Raw genomic sequence first — 21,826 nt, 5'->3', positions numbered from 1 at the left:
GCACAGATCCTGCCGTCCCGGCTGTCCTGTCCCCCCAGAGCAAGCCAGCTTGGGCCTTCTGGGGCTGGCACCTCAGTGTTTCTGCTCCCCCAAAGGGCTGGGGCTAGTTCTCTGGACCAGCTCAGCCCTCCCCGGCCAGCAGCGTTCCGCAGCGTGAGCCCAGTGCTCTGGCAGCAGAAGGATAGGTGCCCCAGGCTGCCCCGCCGAGCAGCCCCCTCCCCAGCTTGCGTTCTGCAGTGTGGGAATGCTGTGGGGTGGGGGAGGGGAATGCACCCCCTATTCCCAGCGAACCAACTCTGAGCAGTGACACCACCTCCCCACCGTACTTAGAGATGCACCTGACCCACGTTTCCACCTCTGCTAGCTCTCTGCGGGCTCAGGTGAGCCTTGCTGGGTTTGCCGGGGTTCTAGCTTTCCGTACACTCGTCTCCCACATGCTGCTGGAAGCCCCTGCCGTCTCAGCCCAAATTCGGAGGTGCTGCCATGCATCCCAGGTGCCAACTGGGACCCAGTTACCAGATCGGCCCATAAGCACCAATAAGCTCGTACGTTCATGCAGCACCTTTCTGCTGGAGAGCTCCTAAGACAGGGGTTGCTTTGCGCAGCGGTGACACGCAGCCACCTCTGGGGAGGAGTACAGCAGCTGCCATTGCATGGCACTACCCTACTCCACGCTGGGACCGGAAGTAAACAATTCCATGTCCAGGGGAAACTGTGGGATGGTTTCATGTAGACAGAGTATAATTACCCCAGCTGGTATTCAGTCAGCCCGAGAATGCCACCAGACCGGTTCTTGTGCAGAGTGCCTGGGATGTTGAAAGATCACAGGAGGTCAGGACCTTGGGCCTGGGCTACACTAAAAAATTAGCTCAACCCAGCAAGGTTGTCTCTCAGCGAGGTGTAGTAACTACACCGAGGTTCCATCTCATCTGAAAGACAGCGCTCCCAACACATCAGTGCGGTATTTGTTAGAGGGCGGAGAATCAGCACTGCTCCCTGCAGCACTGGGCGTGCGGTTTGGAGGTGTCCCACCCCCTGCATCCCCGGCTGAGAGGGCAGTCCTGGCACGTGTCGCCGGGGGGCAGGCTAGGCCGAGTGGAGGTAGTGTGCATGGGGTGCAGCAATCCATGGGCTGGGGCTAGTCCAGATACTTTCCTTCGAAAGATGGGTCCCCAAGGGGAAGTCAGTCAAACTGGGGCAGGCAGCCATAGCTGCACCGAGTTGGACGGGTCTCCAGTCTGTACAGACACTCCTGTTGGGCTGGGGTGGGGAGCCTGTGCTCCTTCACAGGGTCTACACCGGGCACAGCATGCATTCCACCCTGTGGCCGCACAGCTGGCACCCTCTGGGCATCTGGGTTTCAGGCAGGGTTAGAGAGCTGAGTGTAGGAGCAGCCCCCAGCCAGCAAGCTGGCCTGCCCCCTTCCCCACTCCACCCCCACCCCCACCCCCCGGTTCATGTGGCCAGGAGGGCAGATCTGGGGCGGAGGGGAATAACTGGCAGTGTTCTCTCCAGCTCTGCCCTGGCCCAGTACCCAAACCGGGTGCCAAGCAAAACGGCTGTGCAGGCCTTTATTACTAATGATAGTGTATTCTGGCTGTGACAAGTGGCCCCGTTGTGGATGGGGTCCCCTGGGGTGGAGAAGTAGGCGCACACAGATAATGCCCACCTCCTCGGGCTGGCGGGGTGAAGACACAGCCTGACCAGGGCTGGGGAGGGGAGCTGTCACCCACGGCACTCAGCCCAGAACCGTAGGCTCTCTTGGCAGCCTGTGCACAGGCTGGTGCAGCAGCGAAGGGAGAGACAGAGCCCTGGAACCGGCCTCCAGTGAGTCGGGGAGCTGGGAGGGTGAGCGAGGCGCAGGACTCACACATGGGGCTGTGTGGATGTGCAGGGCAGCCTGGCTCATGGGGCAGGGCACCGTTGCGGGCTCTCCCGGTTCTACCGTGCCTCAGGGCGTCACCATGGGCAACCGCCAGGGCTTCGTTCCTCTCTGTGCAGCTTGCTCAGCTTGGAGATCTATGGCTCGGGAGCACCGGAGGAGTGGCGAGCGTAACGACACTGAGCTGGCACAGGTGGGCTGGAAAGGGCAGCCTCTGGGGCCTCAGGGGCGGGGGCCTTGTCCTGGGGGGTCTGTGCATAGCTCAGCCTTGGCCTCCATCCTGGCTTCTGGGGAGCAGCCTTAAAGCCAGCGCCCCTCCTCTCTAGTAGCCAGCCCAGCCTCCCATTCCGCTGTGTGTGGTGTGAGGTAGAGCCGGGCACTGAAAAGCCTGGAGGGCTGAGGACTGGGCCAGGTCTGCTTTCATCCTCACGCTGTCACCTGATTGTGTTTCCTCTGAGGCTCCGGCCGGCCGCAGCTGCCTTGCCCTCGGCGCTTCTCAGGGGGCTGAGGAGAAGGATGCTGGGGTCCAGTGCGGGGGCTGCTGTTCCTGAGGAGCAGTCTTTCGCTGACAGAAGTCTTGCCAGCATGACCAGCTGCCAGCAGGCCAGAGCAGGAGGCAGGGCCATTGTGTTGATTTAGGTGGAACACAACCCTGTCACTGTCCGACATTAACCAGTGTTCAGCAAGGTCAGGGGGTGATACAGAGAGACCTCCGCCAGCTTGGTACCATGCACCACCGAACAGCCTTTGAACCTTTGACTGAACACACAGAAAAGCAGGAAAACCAGAGAAAATGTTTCAAATGTCAAGTATTAGTCAGGCTTTTGTTTGAACAGCATCCCTTGTGCCCTTTCCCTTGGCAGGAGGGAGGGGTTAGAGAACTCAGAGGTGTTAAAGATAGTGCTGTCTGGTCCTTGGCGGGGAAGTTGGCTGTGACGAGCTGGAGCTGTTGGTGCTGCTGTTAAGGTCCGGTCCTGTTCCTTGAGAAGAGAAAACAAGACAAGAAGGGGACAGAAAAGACTACCAAAGACAGACAGTGCAACTTCTGGCTGGGGGGGTTGATTCATGTTTGCAGCCTCAGCACTGGAGAAACACAGGCCCAGCCACTCGGAGAGCTGGCATATTGGGAGCATCATTGGGCTCTTGAGGGCATTGCTTTGGCTCCCTCCTGGTCCCAGGCTCATTGCGTTGGCCAGCGAAGACAGCTCTTACCAGACAGAAGGCAAAAGGAGAGGGGTAGGGACAGGAGGATGTAAGGTGGGGAAGGAAAAAGACACACGGGAGGGGGTGACACCATCTCACACCCCAGGCAGAGTTTGGGAGTTAGCTGGAGCAAGGGAGGTGGAGATGTCGGCTGGGTCCTTCTCTCTGGTCTGGTCTGCTCAGGACATCGCTCAGAAGGAGGATGGAGAACGTCCCAAGAGATGGCAGCCAGGATGCTGACGTGCACTCCTTCTCCTTCTTTGGTCTTTCAGTCAGCCCCCTCACCCCCACAGTAGCCAGCTTCCCCCACCCCACAAGAGCCTCTTGTTAAGAGCCCCAAAAGGGAAGGGGGATGGAACAGCCCATCCCCTCATTATTTGGTCCACCATTTAGGCCCAATTTCTGACACATTAATTTTGAGCCATTGATTTCCAGTCCCACACTTCTCTTGTCTACGGGCACGATTGTCACCCAGCCCATGAGTTCTCTCAATAGGCCGGGTTGATAGGACTAATTCAGCATCCATCTCACTTCCGCACCTTTTCTCAGCTGCAGTTATTGGTGTCGGCTATTGTGACACTTTATAAACTTTCACTCCCTTCGTACAACTGGGCTCATAAGTCAGCTGGTTACCAGAACACCTGCTGGAAGGAGAGCTGGGGTGGGGGACAGAGCAGAGCACCGGAAGCCAGGCCAAGCATCCATCTGGGGAACCCATTTGCACTTGAGGGACCCTTGGTTACCGTGTCCTCTTTCTACATCCCTCTTGTGCCTCTTGCTGAAATAGCCTGGTTTGTCCTCTGCCGTGAGTGCGGGAACAGAGGGGAAGGGATAACCCCTCAGAAGGGAGGAGTTATTTAGGCTGGCAGAGGGGCTGTAAATGAGGGGTAATCAGGTGAAATGGAGAGAGGGATACTTCAGGCTGACCTTCAGGGAATCATCCTGCCAGTGGGATGGCCGGAGCTATGGCGCCTCCTCCTGAGAGAAATGGAGGAAGCTTTCAGCATTTGCCTCACTGAAAGCTAGACTAGCCAAACCACTGGAGAAAGTGCAATGGGCCAAATCTCGGACTGGCCCTTGGGGGTGGATTGTCTCTGAGCTCGGGACCTTATCAAGCTCTCATTTCTGGGACAGCATAGCATAGCCCAGCACAGCTCCCCCTCCACCCAGCCAGTCTTTCCGAGCGCTGGGATCGCTGTAACTTTCGGTTGCCAGGCAAGAGAATTCACACACAGCCAGGCTTGCCTGGTCTGACAGGAGGTTGCATGATGATTCCCAACTCCTAGGAAGATGGGCGGGAGTGTGGGGGGAGGCGGGGGGTGGAAATAAATCAACCTCTGTGTAGTCCCTCAGCTTTGGGAGCCAGAGACGATGCTGGTATTGGAATGGTACCCACACATCTGAAACCTAGACCTTGGCTGATGTATGTGAGCTCTTGAATTATCCAGCCCCTGGCCCCAGGATTGCTCCCTGCACTACACAGGGAACATGTCTTTCTGTTCTGTGTTTGTACAGCGCCTAGCACACTGGGGTCCTGGCCCAGGACTGGGCTCCCCAGTGCTACCATAATAGAAATAATAATAATTTGCATCTACTTCTGGCCTGGCTTTCAGAGGCATTGCTCTGCCCAAGTCCCCACTGAAGTCAGTGGGAGCTGTGTCTGCTCTGGAGATCAAAGCTTTAGGGCCTAGGAGACAGCACATGGGTTCCAAGCGGGGGGGCCCTCAGCTTTGGGGGCAGGGAGAACCGCTGTTGGAAGTGGCTGTGATCCCATTTGATGGGAAGCCCTGTAAAACTGGTGATATGGGAGCAGCTGTTCCAGGGTTTCACCAGATTTACAAGCTCCCAGGAACACTCACTAGACAAATGCAGAGCTCCTGTGGCTTGGAACGGACACAGCTTTCTGAGCGGAGGGACAGCCAGCGACCTCCACACTGCCCCCCGCTTGCTGCGTTACCCTGTGGGCGGGCTGGGACACCGTCTGTGGCGCTTGGGTTGGAGGGAACATGCCCAGCTGCTGTTGTCCGGCAGCCAGTGCTAAGAATTCTGGGATGCTTGGGGGGGGTCTGTCTGGTTTATCCTGCCGCCGATCACTGTGGTATCAGGGCGCCTTCCATGGAGAAGTGGTAGTAATAGCCAGGTCGCTAGGGGACTTCATGGAGTGTTTGGCTCTTTCCCCTCTTCGGGGATGGGGGGCAGATGTGGGTTCCGTGGAAACATTCTCTCCTGGCCTGGTGCTGGGGGGAAGCAGAGAGGAGAGGAGGAAGGGCTCCAGATTGATGCTCCGTTAAACCTTTCCCTGCTGCAATGGATAGTCTTATCAAGAGCTGTCCCTTAGAAACAGAAGATGTGAGTGTGTTCTCCTGGCTTGGCGAGAGGCTGCTCCCCCTTTGCGCTCTGAGGTATGCATCTCCACCTTCCCAGCCGCAGGAGCTCCATCTCATCCCTTTTATCAGCTTTAATGGAGGTTTTACGATGGCTTTTGTAGTGTGTTTCCCGAGCCCCATGAGTGCTGCTTTGACAGCTGGCCCAGGCATGGCAGCTCTGCGACTGAACCCCAGCCAGTGGCAATTAAAGCCAGGTGGAGCGGCGCTACTGTCTCATTTCGGGGGCAGGAGGGAACTGTCTCTTCCCTCCCCGCACAGACGATTGCCTCAAGCCCCTGTACTAATCATTCACTCAGCTGCAAGGTTCCCCTTGCTTTAACCTGCAAAAATCAGGGCAGCTGTATGGAGAGTGAGGGGGACTGAGCGCTGCTGCGGTCTGTGTGTCCCGGGCACTTTCTGCACCAGGGCCTTCCAGAGCCACCACAGACCTTCCCTGGCATTAAACCTCCTTCGGACAGCAGCTTTTGACAGGGTCGTTGTACTCGGAACAGTCAGAATACGCGCTCAGGAGCCCCTTCAGCAGCGCTAGGCTGGTGCAAGCAGCTCTGATTTCTTTTGGGGCATCCCAGGGCTGCATGACTCTGAACCTGGGGCTGTAGCTTGGTGTGTGGAGGGGGGTTGTGTCTCCAGTCAGATCCTCCCCGCTTCTGGGTGTGGGCTGGGCTAGGACTTGGAAGAGTGTTACCTAATCAAACAGCTTCTAAAGGTCTAATGGAGAGGAGGTGACCTAGACTGATAGAGCACTAGACTGGGACTTCAGACCCCTGGTTCTGTTCCCAACTTTACCCTAGGCCAGCTGGGTGACCTTGGACAAATTGCGGTGCCTCTCTGTGCGTCAATTTGCCCACCTGTGGAATGGGGACAACGATAACTGACCGCCGCTGTAGAGTGCTTGGTGATCTCAGGATGAAAAGAGCTGTGGAACAGTTAGGCGTTATCTACCATGTGCTCAAATGGGAGGGTCCCCCTTGCTTTTACCTGGCCACCATCACCTCTGTTAAAGTCCACGCTGCTAACTGGCTGGAGCACCATGCCTAGAGATCCTAGGCCAGGCAGAGCCATGAGAGATGCAAGAGACAAATGCACTAGCCAGCACCCATCAGCTGATAAAATAGGAAACTGGTTTCCTTTGACTCTGCTGGCCATGTGCCTGCCACCTAGTTCTTGTCCAGGGGCTGAGCTCCCTGGCTAGCTCTGGTCTAACACAACAGCAAGAAGTTGTAGCTCTGTCTGGTGCTTCAGTGGCCCCCAAAACTGCACTCTGTGGGCACCTCAGTCCTCCGTTTTATCTGTGAGCTGTCCTACGTGGGCACTGAGCCACAGTGAGCCTAAGGGACTTGACCAGGGTCACAAAGGAAGCTGTGGCACAGCAGGGAACTGGACCCAGGTCTCTGGAGTCCCAGGCTAGCTCTCTAACCCCTAGGCCATCGTTCCTGTCTGCCACGGTCCTGGCATGTATATATGGGGCCTCCTGGGGAGTGCTCCATCAGGCAGGGGACCTGATCCCGGGGAGCTGGATTGGAATGCTAGATCATCTCTGCCTCTGTCCCTCTCCCCCAGACACACACACAGCACTCTCCTCTGCTCTGTTTCCATCTCTGCTCAGAGACCTGGCCACCCCCTGTGGCGAAGGCACCTGGAGGTGCTGCCCCTGTAAGAGCTCCGGAGGTGGGACAAGGGTTTTCCCATTTCTGCTGATGCTGCTGTTGTGCAGAAACAGGTTCTGGAAACCCAGCATAACTCAGGGCAAACCCTGATATGTGCACTGCACTCTCTCAGCTGGCAAGCTGAAGGCAGAACACGGCAATTGCAAGCATGGTGCCATGTAAGAGAGGCGTCTACGGTTTTATACCATTCCCTTTGCAGTGCTATCAGAGGGCCTTACGAATGGGAGAAGTTATCCACTGGCTCTTGAGTTGAAGACGGAAGTGCTGGATGGAGCCCCATTAATAATCCAAATCCGAGGCGGTTTAATCAATTAGCCACAGCATTTAAAACCCTCTCCAGAGCAAGCCGCGTGGAACAGCCGAGCCATGGTCAATCCAATGAGCTCTGCCAGGGAAAGGCTTGAGATGGCCCCAGGGACCCCTGACCAGCACAACCCTGCTCATGTCACTTTCTCAGTGAAGGGCTGGGAGCTTTAGCTTAACCCCTCCCATCCCGCTGCCCCTTGCACCTGCTGTGCTGCTGCCACCCGGTCACCTTCTTCCAGTGACACTCTAACAGATCCGTGCCCTTAGCGGCATGGCCAGTTCGCTCTGCTTTGGCCGTCCCATTGCTGGTGCCTTTGGCCGTGGGAGCGCAGGAATGGCCTCCTGGGATCAGACCAATGGGCCAGCTAGTCCAGGATGCCATTGCAAACAGGGGCCAGAACTAGATGGTTCAGAGGCAGGTGTCAGACCCACAATAGCCCCGGTGGCATAATCTGGCTCCCACAGAGAGCTCGGGGAGACATAGTGGGTAGAGCTCGGCTCAGGCCCTGAGCAATCGCTCTGGATAAGCTTGGTCCGTTCTCAGCCTTAATGGCTTCCTGGGGCAGTGAGGAGCCGGGAGATGGCACAGCCTGGGAGGTACGGGCCATATCTGGCTGTTTCTCCTGCTGCTGCCCCCCACACATGTAGCTAGGGTCTCAGACAGGACAGCACTCAGGCAGCAAGTCTTTCGCACTGCCTGTGCCCCTTGAGTGTGCCCTTTGAGTGTGTTCGCTCAATCCCAGCTAGAGCATGCATGGGAATGGCGGTTTTCAGCAGTCTGAGATGGCTCCTTCTGGCGAGGGGGGAATGAGTAGAAATGGGCTTTCTTGCCTGCCAGTCTCTTCCTAGGACTCACTGGAGTCAGGGTGCAAGTCTCCAAGATATCTGCATCCCAGGGCCCCTGCTAGGCCCATCCAGCCAGTCAGGGTCTGCGCAGAGCCCTCAGTTCCACGCCCGGTTCTGGGGACTCTGCTTTCGGACAGGTGATGTGGATAGTGTGGCAGTGAGCTACCAGAGATGCTAGGCAGAGATGCTGGAAGAGCAGGGGGCAGATTTTCTGAGGTATTTTGGCATGTGAATATCTTTGAAAACCTGGCCTAGGGAGCTTTCTCTCTGCTGCTCCCGCCTCGCTGCCCCTGCTGCTCTACCTCTTGTCCCCGAGCAGTGCTAAACCCCCCTGCTACCCCTTCTCCCATGTGCCCGTCTTCATGGCCCAGCCTGCTTCTTTAACAGTGACTCGTGTCCTGTGCGCCAGAGGGGCATGGGGCTTTGTTAGCTGTGGAGATCAGAGGCACTCGCCAGTACTGGGAACACCAGCTGGCAACATCCTTGGCAGGCTGGCTGCCTTCTTGCCGTGCAGGGAAACTTTGGTTCCCACCCCACAGAAAGAACAATGTGACTCTAATGCTTAGCCCCCAGCCTTGGCTCTGAGAGATCCCGTAAGAGTGAGTGGTAGCACCCCACTGGAGCTGCTTCTGCTCTGGCATTGCAGAGCTCCCCTAGCTTAAGTGGTGGAGTTGGGAGTTCTAGTCCCAGCTCTCCTGGGGGTGTAGCACAAGGATCCAGGACAAGGCCACGTTTAACCCTTCCCTGGCCGGCTCTCCCTGCCACATGCTCTGCAGCTGTGTGCTCCTGGGCAAGGGGGAGGGGAAGTTGCCTTTGACCCGAGCTCAGAGGCCATTTCCCCTGCAGCGGCGGGGGAGCCAGGCTGGCAGCCTGCATGGCTCTGGATAGGCCCAGCCACTGCTTGGAGTGAGGTCTGGCTGGGGCGATGTCGGCAGCAATGGGCGACCCCCCACTTGGGTCTCGATGGCTGAGGAGAGGAGGGAATTCCTGACTTCCCTTTGTTTGCAAGCCACTTTCTTTCAGATCCAGCCCTGAGTCAGTGGCCTCCACCACTCCCCCTCCCATCAAGACTTTGGGCTGGAGATGGCTGCTGACAGTGGGAAGGGGGCTTTCCTCCTTCCTTTGTCTTCACTGGGGAGGGAGGGGCTGCAAAGAGCGAACAAGGGGCTCAGAAAGCTGAAGGGAGCCGAGGCACGTAATTGATCACTAACAGTTCTGGCGATTCTGTTCCCCACGTCCTGGCTGCCTGGGGGTTATAAACTGGGGGCTCGGCTGTCACTCTGTGGGTGTTCCCAGCCTCCCCGGCTGCCCTGCAGAGCCGCTCCAGCCAATCCCAAACCCGCCGGGCTCCCTTTTCAAATCTTGCCCTTTTTCCCCTAGGATGAACTATTCCTGGCGGCTGATCCCCCACCATCAGAACCAGGCCCGCTCTGCTAGTGCAGTCAGAGCCAGGCGGGGAGCGAGCCAGGTGTTGGCAATCCCATAGGGCAGCTGCTTCCTAAGCCTTGCCTAGAGAAGCTGGCATTCTTCTGGTCCCAGGGGCCAGGGCTCCAATGTTCGGAGGGTCCCAAAGCAGTGAAGGCAATTAGCCGCAGCTGTCCCTTGAGAAAGTCTCCAGGCCCTTTGATCTTCCCTCCCACTCAGCTGGAGGGTGAGCTGAGGTCTTGGAGGGAATGGACCGGTGAGCATGGCTGCAGGCACTGCTGCTTGCAGGTGGTGAGTGCTGATCCATTGGACACGCAGGTTCCCAGGTCTCGTTGGGGGCCAGTGAGGCCCTGGCTCTGGGCATGCCCCGCCAGCTGAAGCCTGCAGCTGTGCTCCCAGCATTGAAACGATTTGAGGTCTCTTGAATCTCATTTCCTCTTGTCGCCCCCACATACCTGAAACAGACAGAAGTTGGTGATGACCGCGTCGAGCTCAGGGAGGGTTGGGACCTCGGCGCTGACATGCCAGGCCCAGAGTTCTACATGGAACTCAACGGGTAGCGAGACCCCAGCCCTGGCACCCAGCGTGGCCCCCTGCTGCGTCTGGGCCGCAGCGAAGGCTGCCCGGGGAGATCCCCGTTTACCACCAAGATCGAAGCCTTTGAAATGGCTCCCCAGGGTGAGGGTTATAACATAGCACACCCCCTGGTTAACCTGGGGCTGGCCTGGAAGAGGCAGCTGCATGAAGCCTGGGGGCAGATGCCGAACCTCCCCTGGGGCCGGGTGATTCAGGGAGGTGGCGAGCGAGCGGAGGGAGAGGCCTGGCTGGAGCGGGGAAGAGTTCTTGCTGAAGCAAGAAGTGGGGCTGTTTTTCCATGACTGGACAAAGTAATTCTGGTGACGGGATGGGGGGGAAGGCAGGGCCTGGGTAAGTGCTGAGGGGTGTAGTAAGGGAGACCACATCACACAAACCACCCGCTTGGCTGGCCATCTCTGAAGACTGAACGGAGCCATGGATGCCAAGGTCAGGACTGAGGCACGTTGTGGGGGGGGGAACAGCCCAGGGGAATCTTGTCCTGGCGCTGCCTGGATGCTGCAGCTGGGCTGTGGCTTGTCTCTAAAATGGTCAGCCTGGCCCCTTTCACCAGCAGGGAAAAACCAGCCTTGCCGAATGTTTGCTGTCAGCAGTTTGTTGTCATATTCAGCAATGACACAGCTCTGTGCTGTGTGTGCAGATTCCCTCCGCACCTTGTGCCAGTGTCCCTCTCCCCGTCGTCCCGCATGCCGCTAGCTCATCCAGATTGAGACACAAGGCGAAGAAATTCAAAGGCGGGGGCAGATTCTGCTCTGGCACTGCATGATACAGCACTCTCATGAACCCCTGCCTGGCCCAGGGCTCCCGCCTCCCCCGGTGCATTAGCACCCGTGGGATGGTGCGTAACCTTGATTGCCGTTCCTTGAGACACAGGCCTGGCAGGGCTTGGGACTGGTGCTGCAAGACGCATCGCTTTGCTTGGACGTCGCTTGAAGAAGCGGCTCCCGAGGTCATCTGAAGGTGCTAGCCGGCGTTTCATTGGTGAGGGTACCATTGCATGCTGTGCCAGAGACCAGCGCGATGCCCTTCCTATGGGGAGAAGGGCTGCACAGGAGGAACTCCTGGAGAGAAGTGGGAGCTGCCATGTGGGTGCCCTGGCACCATGCAGGGTACCCCGGCCAAAGCCTGCCATTTTCTCTGCTTCTTCCCCCTGAAAGGGTTAATAGTGCTTGGTGAGCTGGGTTGCTGCAGGACAGGGCTGACCTGGTAATTGCTCCCTGTAAAAATAGCTGCATGCGGGGTGAGGGGCCAGCTGGCTGATGGAAGGCGGCTAGCAGTGCAATTGCTGAAATGACTCCCAGATGGGCCGGTGCCCTCGTCCCAGCTGTGGTTCTGGCATACGTCCGCCTGCCCGCACATATGGCTCTGCAGCTTACTGGGAAGCAGGCAATTGCTCTCCCTTGCACACGGGCTCTAAATGGGAGGCAAGATATAGATACGCCCTCGTGCCCTGCCCTGGGTGCTGGGATGCATGGGTGCATGTCACTGGGCGAGCTGGAGCTGTGCCAGAGCGCTGAGCTCTAAGCTAGCAGAGGGAGCAGGTTGGATCATGATGCTGGGAGTGCAGTGCTAGCACAGGGGTGAAGTACCCTTCCGGGGAGTGCCCCTGAAACCCCACTGCTGGCTGCCCCGTCCCGCTTGCTTTGGACATGGTTGGAGCAGATTTTTACGTAGGGAGGATTGTGCCCTGGTGTTTTCTCTTTAAATCTCCCTCCATCAGAGCATCCCAGCTGTCCAGCCTTGCTGCCACATCTCCTCGGCCAATAGGGTGTGGCCAATAGGGTGGCACACAATTAACCAGCACCCTTGGTACTCCAGCTCCCAAAGCCCTCTGCAGTTGCCATGGGGCTGGTGGTGAGGGGAAGGGAGCTGCAGAAAGCACAGAAGGTGTAGCAGGAAGAGGAGAGGTCCCTGCTGCTTGAGTGACTGAAGAGGAGGCTGGCCAAAGCCCTGCAGACCACCTTGCCCAGCTGGCCTTGGTCTTTCTGTGTCCAGTCGGAGTCATCTGTATACTGTCAGTGACCATCTATACTTCCCTGGGCCAAGGGCAGTGAGGAAGGTCTGCTAGAGTCCATTGAATGGGGCTGGATTTACCCACAGTCACTGCAAATGGATACTGGTGGCCAACAAGCCCTCCTCAGGCAAGGAACCTCTCCTGGGCTGGAGTAAAGGTGGAAAACCTTGCATGGATGCTGGGCACAATGTTGGATGGCAGAGAGAAACCTGTGCTGGATTCTCATGGCCAGCAAGCTCTAGCCCTGTTTAGCCTCGGGGCAGGGAAGCTTTGCAGAGATGGAAAAGATTGGGGCTGCTAGGTTTAGAGAGGAGTCAAACAATGGGATCTGGCTCAGAGAAGGGAGATCAGGATAGTCTAGTCCCCTTTCCCACATGAGACCAAGGGGACAGCTCATCAAACTGAAAAGGACACTTTAAAACTGACTAAAAGACATGCTCTTTCCACACACACACACACAGAGCCTGCGGAACTCATTGCCACAAGAGGTCAGTGAGGCCAGGAGCTGAGAGGGGTTTGCTTGGCTATTTCTGTGGATGATGAGAACATTCAGAATTACAATAATAAGGATTAAATAAAGAATTTGGGAGGAGCTATAAACCCTCCTGTTCCAGGGCGCGAGCCAGCTTCTAATTGCTTGGGTCAGGAAGGAACTTCCCTCGTGGCCAGGCAGCCCAGAACTGCAGGGCTCTCACACCTTCATCTGGAGCGGCTGTGGCCAGTGTCAGAGACAGGATCCTGGGTCTGCTCCAGCCTAGCCATTGCTATCCTCTGTGATTAGAGCATCTGTCAGAGTGTGCTTGGCACGCAGCACCGGAAGGAGAGAAACCCCACTGAGATTAGCAAATGGCAGCCTTGTCGAATGTGGGTCTGGTGTGGGATGTGTGCCTCACGCAAAGCTCCAAGGCCCTGGCAGTGGCTTCCTGCTCAAGCTCTCAGTTACCAGCAAGGGCTGGATTTAATAGTAAGAGGGATTTGGGGTTTAATTGCAGGGGTTTTGCAATCCTTCCTCGGCGCTGATTCAGCACCCAGGAATTAGCAGCCGCTGCACAATGGGCCTCCTCTAATCTGCTGCTGGCACACTCCGCCTGCACTGCTGCTGGCAGTGGGGCACTATTGGTGTCAGGAAGCTGCGTGGTAGCTTTGGTCTCTGATGGAAGGTTTGCGCCGGGCTGCCCTTGGATGCCAGCTGCTGGGCGATGGTTCCGAAATGGCTGTGACTTCCCAGGGACCCTGTGGGTTGAGTGTCTGCAGATTACGGGCACAGTGATCTGTGGCTGTGGTAGAGGATCTCCCGCCACCTTACAGCCTCCTGTTCTCTGCCTGGGGCTTCCAGGTCAGGCCCTAAGCACGACACTGCTTTGGTGTAAGTGAAGTGGGGCTCAGCGCTGGGGCATTTGGGCTGTGATAGGCAGGAGGATCTAATGGTCCCTTCTGGCCTTGATCGCTACGGAAGTAGGAGGACTTTGGTCTCCAGGGCTGTGGACCCAGCAGCTTTCACCAGCACCAGGCTCGCAAGGGATCACTTCCTGGGGAAGTCGTCTGTGCATCTGGGGCCCTGTAAGCTGCCCTTACCTGGGCTTCCTGTGGCTGGCGCTGCGTCCTCTCAACTCTTTGCAGTGTTGTTTGCCAGCAGTTCAGGTCATCTCTGCCTCCAGTCAATGGACTGGCCTTCTGGGCCATGCCTGTCCCTGATCTAGTGGGAAGGGTGACAGTCCAGTCGTGGACTGCCCTCCCTCTCCTCCCAGCACCTGTGCTGTGACAATCACGCCCTTCTGGGGGTCTCTAATGCCAGTGTCCTGCTGAATTCTAACTGTGAGTGATATGCTTGCTGCCTAATGTACCCCTGCCATTTCCGTTAGACACAGCAGCCTGTGGCAGGAGATGAAGTGGAGTGTTGCTGTGTGCTGTTCCATAGTTGCTGTGATCCACCCTAGAAGTGGCTGCATTTAACCTGGGTGAACCACCTAGATCTCTTTCTTACCTCCCAGGGTGCTGGGTTGCCTACCCAGCTGGTTTGTAACGTGTCATCAGGGCTGCCAGCAGCTGTCTCCATCTATATGTTCAATAACAGCCAATTGACATACCTGTTAGGCCATGCAGTAGGCAGCATCCGGTGCCCCTTGTGCTGACAGCCCTGGCGGATGAGCTGGGGCCGGGGAGTTGGACCCTCTCTGGAGAATCAGGTTGAGGAGCTGAGCCTCCTCGCTCCGCGCTGACCCGCTGTCTGAGTGGCAGTGTTGCCTGGCCAACTGACAAGCGAGGTTCCATGGCGAGGCATTTCACCTGACCAAGGCCAGACCTGCCTCCTCCTTGCCATTCCCATGCACAACAGCCAGTCTGCCCTTTCTTTCCCGAGCGGACCAGGAAACACAGCACAGGGCTCTCGCTTTCCCCTCTTGTGCGTACAGGAGCGGGTGTCGTGCAGCGGCAGCTCTCCACGGCTCCTGTTCTGCGCGCATCTCACAATGACTACAGTGCAAAGCTGTATAATGCCTCATTTGTTGTCTCGCATTGGAAGATCCAGGGAGCGCAGTCTGGCTGCGATCAGCTGCTTCCCTGTACAAGTCTATTTACCCAGCAGGTCAGGAGCCAGTGCCTGGACGGCTGCTGTCGGGTTTGAAGGGGGCGAGGATGGCCGAGAATGCTGCAAAGCAACAGTTAACAGTCATCCTGGCGGTCTGGCTGCCCCCTCCTAGCTGTCCACCCACCTTCCACTGGTTAACAGAAAACTTGGACTTGAGTGAGGATTTTTCATCTCTTCGTTGTGGGGATGGAAAATATACAAAGCTCCCCACAAAGATATTTAGTCAGCAGCAATTTTCAGAGGAATTTGGGATGTTAATTTAAAAAATCTGCTGGGAGGGGACTACAATGGACCCTTTGAAAGGGAGAGGGCGTCCCTCGTGCCTGGCTGCAGAGATCTGAGTGCCAGCTCCCAGAGAGACAGCCCCTCCTCTAATAGAAAGCAGCCCTCCAGGAAGTTCACCTGAGGAGTGACTCAGAAAAATCCAGCTTGGTCCAGATGTGCCTCTGCTAGATGATCTGCTGTCCAGACCAGAATCCTCCGGGCACTGGGCAACTTCTCGCGCCAGGCCATCTGCGGGCATCAGCCCTTGGTACCTGGAGCTGCCAGGCTGCAGCTCACAGTAGAACTCCAAGGGTCCTGCTGGCTCCTCTGCCCTGGGCTAGCTTCAACTCTGCTCAGACACGGGATTTGAGGCTGAGCTTTGGGGCTGGGTGAGGGAGTTCAACTTACGACCCGTGCGAGGGAGCTAAAATCCAACTGGTGGTTAGAGCTTTAGGCATAGGGCAAGTGCTCCTGGGAGAGAGAATGGAGGCAGCCAAACTCTACCCATGTAATAGCTACGGTCTTGCAATCTCCACCTCACCCCTTGCCCACCCCAGTCCTTGGCTTCCCCTGCCAACAAAGGGGCTGGCTAGTTCCAGTAGACGAGGCTGGTTTTTATGATGTGACCACTAAGAACTGGCCTGAGATCAGCATCCAAGCTTGCTTGGGCCCCATTAAACTGAAGTAATAGCTCTGGGGCTGTACCAGTCTGGGTCATGTTCACACTGGCTAACGAGGGGCAAAGGCTCCATTTCTCATGACCAGCCCCAGACCACGATTCCATAGACAGGGAGTATAACCTCTCTAGCTCCCCGTAAAGGAGTCAGGATGGCCAGTGGTTAGGGTGCTAGCCTCTGAGATTCAGGAGATCTGTATCCAGGTCCCTGCTCTGCCACAGACACCCTCTGGGACCTTGGTCAAGTCACTTTGTCCCATCCGTCCAATAGCCCTGCCCTGCTCCTCAGGGATGAATACAGAAAAGGCTGTGAGGCGCCCACCTGCTCTGGCGTTGGTGGCGAGGGACGTAGCGACGGTAGATGTTATTTATGATAGATTATCGCAGGGCCTAGCGGCCCCAAGCACTGAGCAGGGCCCCATTGTGCTAGGTGCTGTCTAGCCATGCGATAAGAGGCAGTATGTGAAGGGAATGTGGAGATTGTGGCGTTAAATGCTCCCAAGGCAGGTGCAGGGGCTGAGGCAGTATCCCGTAGCCCTCCCCTAGACCCAGTTCTCCTGCTGGCGTCAGTGCTCCAGGAGCGGAGGCAGGTGACTGGGAAGATGATCCAGCCCTGTGCCATGGTCAGGTGTGCGAGAGAATCCCTCCACATGCTCACTAACTGGCCTGCTCCAAGGCTCCCTGCTGCTCCTCGGGGAACCTGATCTCCAGGTCACATTCCCCCTTTCAAATGGGGGAACCCTGTCAGTTCCGTGGCTGCTAGGAGCCAACAAACCTCTGTCTGAGGAGATGGGTGTCTGAGTCACTCTCCTGGCAAGCAGAACGGCTGACCTGTGTCTGCTCAGATGTTCCAGATGAAGCTGCACACTGGGCAGAGACAGGTCTCCAAACTCCAGCCCGAAAGGGGAACAAGTCAGAAACTGAGCGAGTGAAAAGAGGAGGCTACAATGGAAACCACTGGGCAGCTTTACCTAGTCCCCCTGCTCACATCCACTGGGTGTGTGTGAGTGTGAAGTGTGTGTGCATGCATGTGCGAGGTGTGCGTGCGTGTGGGTGTGTGCTCACTTATAATCAAGGCTGCTAAAGAAGTCCCAAGGGGCTGGATAGTGCTGGCCCATAGGAGCTGTCAAGCAAGCACGGGCCAAGTGAACATGTTCTGCCCTGTGAGACACATGCAAGCTGCACCGAGGCCAGCAGTCTCCTGTGTACATGCGTGTGGCTGGGCCCTTAACAGTCCTGTGACACTGCCCAGCAGCGATCGCAATGAGCTGCCCAGCATGCCAGTGCGGTGCGTCAGTATCCTGGCCCAGTATCCTGGCAGGGAAGTTGTGGCACACAGGGAGCTCTCCTGCCTCAGGGCTGTGCTTAGCCACCCATCCTTCCCCCCCATAGCACACTCCTGACAGCACTCCGCTCCCCAGCCCTCCCCCAAGTCACCGCACTAGGGACATGTGAACGGGCCTGAGGCCTCGGCATTACGCGCAACGGTCCGGGCTCTGCAGCAGCCGTGGCAGGGCTGGTTCCTTGTGTGAACTGCTGGGGGAACTGGGGGTTAATGGCGACACTTGGAGGACTCGGGAGAACACGGGGAGCCCCACACCTCAGCTCTGGAAGAAGGGGCATAGACAGTGTGCACGGAGGGACAGGGAACAGCCGCCTGAGCAGTGGGGAGAAATGGCCTTTGACCTGTGTGTTTATAATGGCGCAGCCTCACCTTGGCTGAGGGCCCAGGTCTGTCACCCTTGCCGGTGCCCCTTGCTCCCCAGGGAAGGCTATTGCACCAGTGGGGTGGCCCATAGGCTGCAGCTCCATCCGGCAGGAGGCAGGGCAGCGGGATGTTGGCTGGCGCTCAGTGCAGTTCTCACAGTGGGGTCCATGTCACTAGCGTTAAGGAGATCGTTAGACCTGACCCCTGCTGCATGGGGTGAGCTTTGCATGCTCAGGCTGGCATCATTGGTGCAGCGGTTAGCACTCTGCCAAGTACAGATTCACGGTACGTTAGCACCTCGGAAGGGAAAGCCTCCAGCCCAGGGAGCCAAGGAGCTAACTGCACTGACCAGATGCCAGCCTCTCCCATACGGTCCCTAGGATGTCTCACACCTCTGGCAGCCACACCCAGCCAGGCTGCACAATTCCCCCGCACCTGCAGCTCGCCCAGCAGAACCGGGCCACTCAGGGGCCAGGGCTTGGCCCTGGGCGCTCACTTCTCCAGGAGGCATTATTGTATGTCCACACCACCACATGTGGCAGGCAGGAAAGCTTTTGTCCATGTGATTGAGGACAGAAAAAGCCAGGCCGGGGGGGGGTCAGGAGCAAGGGGTCTGGGCAGAACTGGGGGGGCAGGCCCAGGACTGAAATAGCAGCAGCGCAGGTTGGTGAGGGTGGGGTATTGGCCCAGCTCTGGGGGTGCAGGTGCTCAGTGGCTGGTACAGTTCAGATCTTAGGGGGGCACGCTCAGAGGCGGGGGCTGCTTGCACTGGGCCTGACTCAAATCTCTGCTGTTCTCTCACAGCCAAACTTGTCTGGTTGGCAACACCTGCTCAGCAGAGGCCCTGCGCTGGGAAACTCAGGCTGCTGCAATGGAGAGGGAAAGGGAGCCAGGGAAAAGCAGTGCCGGGGGGCCTGACCATCTCAGCCCTCTGCTCTCTGAGAGCCCTGCCTGCCCCTGCACTTCAGAGGGGAGCGGGGCTAGGGGCTGCAGGCCACACTCTGCTCCATGTGTAATCCGAGTTCTGTAATGCTCCATTAATCAGAGCCAGGCGGGTCCGTCAGCGAGTGCTGGGGGAGGGGGGCTATGGAGGGGGAGGCACGGCGGGTGGATGAAGAAATGAGAGGCAGCTGTGTAAATATTGATGGAATTCGGCTAAGGAAAAGTGAAACCAACTGAATTCTAAATTCTCGGACTCCCAAGTCTCCATGTAAACACACTGGGGCTGCCTGAAGCCAGCCAACCCTCCTGCAGGCACGCAGACCACTAGGGAAACTGCCCCCTGCCCCCGTGTACCCAGTACAGCACGCGCTGTGGGGCAGCTTGTCTTTCATTCATCCCCTGGGCTGAGGCACAATGGGCTGGCTTGAGTACAGTGACCCAGCCCCCGGTGCCTGCCCAGGCTGGAGCTGGGCGGAGGACCCTGATGGTGCTAGCTTTTTGTCCTGTGGCTGAACATCCCCTCTGCCCTCTGATGTGCCTGCAAAGGTGGAGCGGAGCACGAGATCTCTGCTGACCGCCCGGCTTGGCTTGTAGGCAGGACACGTCCCATCGCTGCTGGTTTCGGAGTGGTTGGACAGTGATGGGATCGGACGGAGGCTGGAGCGAGAGGGACCCTGCAGCGGGCTGGCGTGCCTGGCTGGGAAAGCCATTTTCAGGAGCTCCTCCAGGCTGATCCTATCCCTGTGCTTCAGCTCTACCGTGCACGATAGTTCCACCTGCAGCCGTACCCCCTGAGACTGAGCGCCCATCTGACCCCCTGCACTGCAGGAAGGGGTGTTGGCGATTCCGTAGGTGGCTGTCTCTACCTTACGCCTGCCCTAACCCAGCGTCCCAACACTGTGCCAGGAGGACTCTGCCAGTGGAGGTTCCATTGATTCCAAGCAGGCTCTCACCCCGGCATCTCGGCCAAATTCCACTCCAGTGGTTATGGTCTGTTTCCTTGCCATTCCATGGGATATGGTGGTTTCTTCTTCACTTCCAGGCCTAAGCTGTTGGGTAATGTTGCTATGGTTTAATTAGCCACTGCTGCTTTCTGCCCCCCAGAGGTGGCTGCATTTCAGTGGTGGGTGATGTCTGGCAGCCCTGTGGGAGCCTGCATGCTGACGTGTTAGACACTGAGCATGGGGCTGCTGTTTTCGCAGCGAGCGGGGAGTGGTCTCCTCCCTGGAGCGCCTTGGAAGCAGCCTGCCCTGCATTTCCTGGGCATAAGGGCCAGGGACTTTTGCACTGCCATTCCCAGAGCTGTAATGTTGTGTGTCATGCTCCTGCTGGGTGTTCCTGTGGGGTTGGGGCTCAGTGCTGCGCTGGCAGCCCAGCCCTCCCTTAACTCTGAGGAGCTTTGTTCAACTGGTTGTTAATCAGCCAGGTGGAACCTGCAGCCTAGCTGCTGGGAGGGAGAACTTGCCATTCTTTGCCTGGCGACTGACCAGCCTGTGATCTGACCTGCTGTTGGAAGCGGGGGCGGCTGGAGAGGGATGTATTCGTCACCCTCCGACCTCAGCCAAACCCCTTGCTGCAGCAGTTCTCCCTGGAGCTGGGCAGTGGGCAGAGCAGAACTAAGCTAGCGGGACCAGTTCCTGGCACCTCCACCATCCCCACGGAGGGTGAGCATGTAGAAAATCCACCCGCTCGACTTCTAGGAGTTCCCTGACTGTTTCCTATGAATGTCAGGTCTCATTCAAAGGTGAGCTGCACAGGAGTACCGTACAGGCCTTCACAGTGTTGAAAGGGGATTGGGTTTACGTTTATTTGGGGTTTACGTTTTTCACATTAGAAATGTATGTTCTGCCTACCCTGGAAGGTCTGTGGCTGACTGGGGAACTGGTAGCTTTTTGGTACCTGAGATACTAAGGAAATAAAACCTGATGTCTGGAAGCGCAATGAGTTTTATTCAGGTTGTTTAAAACCCTGGTTGTTTTCTTGTCAGCATCTATTCAACATGGGGGGGAAGGAAATATCTCGCTAGCAGCAAAGGACTGAGAAAAGACCCAATCCACATCTGAGTCCTCCACCAAAACAGGAAGCTCAGATCTGTTGTTCCTGCTAGTTCAAAGGTTAAAGACACAAAACAAACCCAAACGCACAGTCGCCCTCCTCAATCCAGAACCGAAGCCAAGAGGGACCTATAGCCAGTGTATTTCCTTTGCAAGTCACCTTTAAAAGGGAGGAAACAAGGAAGTTTCTGTCCCCCACAGCTCCAAAGACCTTTCCCAGGGTAACTGACATATGGGTGTCTGCAGACAGGCTGTGGGTCAGCCCAAGAGAAAAGGGAGCTGCCACACCCCACCCCAGCCCCTTGGGGCTTAATGGGCTGTTAACCTGGGAACCTCAGAGGCCTTGCCTGCACTGAGGAAGTACACACAACCCCCTGCGCCCCAAGGGCCTAGCATGATGCAGTGGTGCTAAAGCCAATGGGAATCAGTAGCGCAGACATGACCCTACGCCCAGCAGTGCCTTGAGCAACATTTACAGTGGCCACTCCACGAGCTGCCAGAGTGGGCCCTTGGTGGGAGTTGTTCTGTGTGTTTCTCTTGGACAGGGGGCTGCTAAAACGCCAGCGGGGTGAGCCGCTCAGTCTCCAACTGACTCGCTGATCCACTGGGCTGCACAAACCTCCATGTCCCAGCCTCCCCCGAGATAAGCCTTGGGCTAGGCAGAGCCAACCTCTGCAGAAATGGCCGCTCCCATGACATGGAGAGGGGAGGGAATTTGCTGGACTCCTCAAAAAGGTGAAATGACCATTGGCGCCCTGGGGGCAGGAAAGGCTTGGGCACAGTGGGGCAGCCAGCTGGATTTCCCAGGGCTTCCCTCCTGCGTCTAGCAGTGAAAACTGTTCCCGTTTCATAAGCTAATAAACCCTGCTAACAACCGGCATCTGGTGTTGAGAGGAGGGAGGAGCCTGGGAGAACAGCAACTAGCGATATCAAAATCCTAATTTTGGCTCAGAGCCTGGCGAAGCATATGGTGCTTGTGTGTTTGTATTGCACCAGGACTCTCTTCCCGACAGACACTTGGGCGCGAGGTTCATCCAGGGAAAGGAATTCACCTTATCAGGTCGGCCTGCGGAAACAGGCCTGAGCAGCCACTGACAGCTCCCCCATTACTCCTCACTCCCCATCCTCCAGCAGAGGAGATTTAGATGAGGCTTCTGGTCTTTTTAACAGAAAGAAATCTTGTCAGAGCATCGTCTGACTCATGTACTGGCCAGAACCGAGCTCCGTTCTCCATCCTGCACAGATAGTGCCTGTCTCCATCTCTTGTCAGC

The 21,826-nt window shown here is 57.1% G+C and overlaps 1 protein-coding gene across 1 annotated transcript in view; it reads left to right on the top strand.

Annotated features, from left to right (window-relative positions):
- CORO7 (coronin 7) overlaps window positions 1–21,826 on the top strand; it is a 205,703-nt gene that overhangs the window by 89,407 nt on the left and 94,470 nt on the right. The window lies entirely within an intron of this gene.

Source organism: Lepidochelys olivacea (assembly GCF_965140295.1).
Source record: "Lepidochelys olivacea isolate rLepOli2 genome assembly, chromosome: 10".
NCBI lineage: Eukaryota > Metazoa > Chordata > Testudines > Cheloniidae > Lepidochelys > Lepidochelys olivacea.
Note: the sequence above shows the minus strand (reverse complement) of the source record. Positions and strands in the feature narration are given on the sequence as shown.